This window comes from Chlorocebus sabaeus, chromosome 1, assembly GCF_047675955.1.
Source record: "Chlorocebus sabaeus isolate Y175 chromosome 1, mChlSab1.0.hap1, whole genome shotgun sequence".
Classification (NCBI taxonomy): domain Eukaryota; kingdom Metazoa; phylum Chordata; class Mammalia; order Primates; family Cercopithecidae; genus Chlorocebus; species Chlorocebus sabaeus.
Genome location: NC_132904.1, coordinates 105565704 through 105571254, shown reverse-complemented (window position 1 = coordinate 105571254; position 5551 = coordinate 105565704). Strand labels below are relative to the sequence as shown.

The following is a 5551-nucleotide window of genomic DNA, read 5'->3' as shown; positions in this document are numbered from 1 at the left end:
GTAAAATGATAACAATAATATCTTACATTTCTGGCACATACCAGGTACGCAGTGAGTGGTTATTATTATTGTCTTAATCTTGCTCAAGATAAACGTAGTTTTTTCCATGCTCCCTCTGAGAAGGACTGCCATATTTGGGGCAAAAGAAATGGTTGTCTCACTTGGAAACGGGAAGGTGAGGAAATAATTCCTTACAATTTAATACTCATTAGTTATTTTTTAATAAGTCTAGATGTGACCTGGGTATGGGCATTTTTAAAAGCTTCCCAGAAGATTCCAGTGAGCAGCCGTAGTTGAGAACGACTGCATTCATCCCATGTCTGAACAAATGAGTGACAGGAGATCAGAAATTGATCCCATCTTCACAAATTCAATCTCCCAATGCCACTTCTTGCTTGCTTGCGGATTCTTCTGGGGCCACTCTAGCTCTTTGTTCTCTAAAAGCTCTGCAATGGGTTGACGCAGCTCATCAATTCAATTATAGCTGAAAAATTCAGTCTCCATTCCATTTCCTATCACTAATTTGCCCAGCCATGAAATTTTAATACAGTTCATCAGAGGTTCTGTAATGTTATTAAATAACAACATACAAATACTGTATACCATTAATAGGATATCAACAGTAAGTGACCCCGAAGTTAAATATAAATTATCTGAGATTATGAATTTTCCAAGAAAAAAAATTAATGTTAAAGAATGAATCTTTTTGCAAGTTTAAATTCAAAATCAGATTATCTTGCTTTTTAAAATTCAAAATCCAAAGAATTTAAAATCCATAATTAATCTCCCTAGATTTTAATTCTGCTCAGTCTCAGGTAGGAACATTATACAATGCCTGGGTAGATTTTGGGTTTTTCAGTAGCTGCTGCCTGGGTTCTTGTCCATTGTGTGAATTTAGTCTTTTCAGACCCTCCCAAGTTAGATTAAATGACAGGCTTTGCATATGTCCCACTTCAAAGGAATCAAAAGAGTTAACAGGACACGTAAATTATCACAGCACAAGTCTCACACTTTTAAAATATAGACCCTACAGCCGCTAATTCCTTCATTCCTACATCGCCAGATCTGAGTAGTCAGTGTTACTCAGACCACAGCAAAGACTCAGGGCTACAAGGGGAAGACAAGAAAGAGACAAAGATCTCTCTATTCAGCCTCATCAGGACACCAGACAGTCTCTGCCAAGGTTAGCAGGACCCCATCTGTGCCCCTCAAGCTCCTCAACTCAATAGAGAGAAAGCTTCCATTGCCAGGTTGATTTTGACACTATTTACTGTACCTAATGGGAAATCTACCCTTGTATACATTCTCTCCAAGAGTGACATTTGAGATATTCATGCAAGGAATAATTCTGCTACCGCAAGGTTTAGAGATCTGCAGTGATGACAGCATCAGCCCACAGATCTTATTTGAGGTGCTTTGCTTCTTTGCTTCTCTGCATAATTAAAAACCTCTCAATCTTCCTTTTTCTTTAGAGTCCTATGCTTGAGGATTTGTAGGCAGGTTAAGGTAACCGACAGGAGTAGCACCTCAGAAGCTATTACAAGCCTTACACTGAAGCTATACAAGGAGAGAAATATAGACATAGGAGAAAAATGCAGTCACTGCCAAACTGCAGCTTGGCAGGGAGGGAGCCAGGGAGTGAATACCTCAGCCTCCCCTCCTCCCACTCTGGGATCCCTGCTGGGCCATATGCAACCAGATCTGGAGAGCAAAGCAGCCTGCATGAGAGAGCAGCCTGCACCTCCAGAGGTACAGGCCAGCGCCTGGAGAGATGGACGGAAGATCTGGAGAAATTTGTGAAGAATACCTAGGACTGCCTTTCTGCTCCATTCCCATCTGTTGTTCCCCTATTCCTTTCAAGAAGCCTCCACTGAGTTTCTAATGGTTAAACCTGCTTCTTAAAGGCATTCCTTTCTATTCTAACACAGGTAGTGCTAAATTATTCCTAGATTCTGCCTATCTTCTTTCATTTTACTTTCCCTTCAATTTCTGGCTCAGACAAGATTTCAGAAAATTCTTCAGATTTTCTCTTGCATGTTCTTAATCAAAACACTCTGGGTCTACCATGGTCATCCACTGTACATACCAACCTTCCCCCACCTTTAAAATTTCATGGAGTTGGATAATCCCATTCAGGATAGGGTCTCCATCAAGTCAACACAGGCCTGGATTTTATCTATTATTACCTATTTTAGCTATTATTGCTATTATCTATTTAATATTCCTACTTTCCCTGGGCCTTCTCTTTATGTATGAATTCCACACATTTCTTGGGTATGTTCCCTCAATGTGCACATGATATCTGTGCCACACTGGAGCTTTCCAAATCATGCCTCTTCCTAGCATTCTGTCAAATGTTCCATAATCCCCTGGTATAGCTGACCCAATCTGCAAGCTCTAAGAGACTGTTTTTCAGTCACGCTTGGCTTCCAGCATCTTTCGAGAAGTAATTCCAGCCTTTTTCCTTAAGACATTGCTTGTCTTACTTTCGTTGGACCCCAGTCACTATTTCTGATTTAGTAACATCTAAAATAGTTTCCTCTTAACTCTCGTACACTGTTGGTGGGAATGTAAAATAGTACAGCCACAAGAAAAATAGTATGGAGGTTCCTCGAAAACTAAAACTAGAACTACCACATGATCCAGCAATCCACTGCTGAGTACATATCCAAAAGAAAGGAAATCAGTAAATGTATATCAAAGAGATATTATCTACACGCCCATGTTTACTGCAGCACTGCTCACAATAGCCAAGATATTGAATCAACCTAAATGTCCATCAGTGGATGTCTAGATAAACAAAATGTGGTATATATACACAATGGAATACTACTCAGCTATAAAAAAATGAAATCATATCACTTGCAGCAATATGGACAAACATTATGTAGAACATTATGTTAACTGAAAGAAGCCAAGCACAGAAAGACAAGTATCACATGTTCTTACTTATACGGGGGAGCTAAAAAATTTGATCTGACAAAGAGTAGAATGATGTTTACCAGAGGTTGGGAATGGTAGGAGAGACAGAGAGAGGTTGGTTAATGGGCACAAAAATACAGTTAGACATAAGCAATAAGATCTAATGCCCAGTAGCACAAAAGAATGACTATAGTTAAAAATAATTTGTTGTACATTTCAAAATAGCTAGAAAAGAAGATTTGGAATGTTCTCAACACAAAGAAACAATAAAGTTTGAGGTGATGGATATATCCCAATTATCTGAATTTGATGATTACATGTTATATGCTTATATCAAAATATTGCATGTACCCCATAAATATGTACAACTATTAGGTATCCATTAAAAAAGTAAATAAAAACTGTTTATAAAAATAAGTTTTAAAAAACTAAAATAAATAAAATCTTTTTCACTTTTATAAAACCCTGTTAAGAATAATTACACCTAGGCATATCTCATTTTCCCTTTCATATCTGCCTCTATGAGTTTTTAAACATCAAGTTTTCTATTTCATATCTTCTAGTTTAGTTTCTAGATTGCAACTCATCTCCCAAGAAAATCTTTCCTTTATTACAATTTAATCATATTTTCTTCCATTATTTTATTTTGTTTTCTCCCTTCTATTCTGATAGTAGTTTGAAATATATTTCTCAAGCTACTTTTGCTCCTCTTTGATATCCTGAGTTAATTTGATTTCTAGAAGCTGAGAATTCCAGGCCAAAGCCTTTATAGACTTTGGATTTGAAATCATTTCATTAAGATAATTTTCTACTTTAGTTCTTTTTGATGGCATATTCTCTGCATAAAAAGGACTCATGGCATTTGTTTATTCCTAAAACCTGATCCTATTTTGTGGGCCTCAGAAATCCAAAGTCATGGTCAGAGTTTGTATACCTAACAAATTTTAGCAGAAGCTCTGGGGTCCTCATGCCACATCCCGACTGCACCCCATATGATTTCAACATAACTGAGTGGGACAGTTCTGGCATGTTGCCAGTATCTCCCCTCAAACACTTCCCAAGGCTTCTTTGCTTCAGGCCCCCCTCCAAAACCTGAGAAGGCCACTCAGTCCTTGTGCCAACAAGCAAGGGGCATGCTCTCAATCCATGTGGAACAGGGCACAGCAGATAAATAGCCCAGCTTCCCATGCTCCACAGACAACCTTAGTGTAGTCTACTCAATTCCCAGAGGGCTCTTGTGGCCCATGGTGAAAACCAACTCCATAATACACCCTTTCTTGCTTTCCCTCCTTCCCTTTCTCACTTACCCCATCCTCTCACTTACCCCATCCTCTCACTTTAGCTTCCTGGGGTCATTTCAAAAGCAAAACAAAAAGGAAACGAAAACACCCTCTCTGCACCCAGTCTCAACTCAGCTCTTGGAGGAAAGCAAACGAAGACACAGAGCAAGCCTAGGGACCTCCTAGTGGGGCAGCATTACAGGAGTCACTTTTTTTTTTTTTTTTTTTTGGGACAGTCTTGCTCTGTCGCCCAGGTTGGAGTGCAGAGGTTCACTGCAACCTCCACCTCCCAGGTTCAAGCAATTCCCCTGCCTCAGCCTCCCGAGTAGCTGGGATTATGGCACACACCACCACACCTGGCTAATTTTTTTTGTACTTTTAGTAGAGACAGGGTTTCACTCTGTCAACTAGACCAGTCTTCAACTCCTGACCTCAGGCAATCTGCCTGCCTTGGCCTCCCGGAGTGCTAGGATTACAGGCATGAGCCACCGTGCCTGGTCAGGAGTCATTCTTAAGACAGAACACATGTCTAAGGCCATACTACCCTGGACACACCTGATCTCAGATGTTAAGCAGGGTTGGGCCTGTCTAGTATTTGGATGGAAGACTGCCTGGGAATATCAGGTGCTATGGCCTTTAAAATAAATTATAAGACAAAGAACACTAGAAATTGCTCTGCCCCCACTCCCTTTTGTCCTTGAGTGCAGTTAATGGAATTTGAGGCAGCCAGTTCAATAGCAGACGAGTTAGGCCTGGCATTAACAATTCACAGCTGGAAGCCTCATGTACACACTAGTGAGGTCCACATGGAATTTAGGTACTTTTGTAGAAGCACAGCAAGAGGAGCAAAAAAATTGTTCCTGGGCCTCTACCTGTTTCAAGGTAAGCCTTCACTGAGATTCAAAGACTCTCTTTTGATGATTAAATCCCTCTCTCAGCCTTCCCCGCAATACCAAGACTTGGTTCAAGACTTGAACAATGACTACAGCCTTGTTCAAGGTCAGCTATGTCTGACCTCTCAGCTGGGCATCTGTTAAGGCCCAAGCAGCAGCCCCCTTATACGCAGCCCTGTCTGTATAGAAAACCACACTTTCCTGTATAAAAATACCCTTTTGCCTGTAGGCGAAGCCACCATAATCTTCAGTGAGCCAACAACATCATTTTCCCATGTGGTTCCCTTAATTAAGCCCAGGGCCTAAGCCTCTTACAAGGCGAGGCCAACTAGAAGCCGCTACACAGCGGCAAAAACTAGCCACACAGCCAAATACAGGTCACTGCAGACTGACAGGGTGAAAAGCCACCAGCCTAGGCTGTATCCGTTATTTTGATCCCCAAACTGGACACATTAT

General features: G+C 40.6%; 1 pseudogene; it reads left to right on the top strand.

Moving 5' to 3' along the window:
* Positions 1–4729: 4729 nt before the first annotated feature.
* On the top strand, positions 4730–4838 carry LOC119626631 (5S ribosomal RNA; annotated as a pseudogene).
* The last annotated feature ends 713 nt before the right edge of the window (positions 4839–5551 follow it).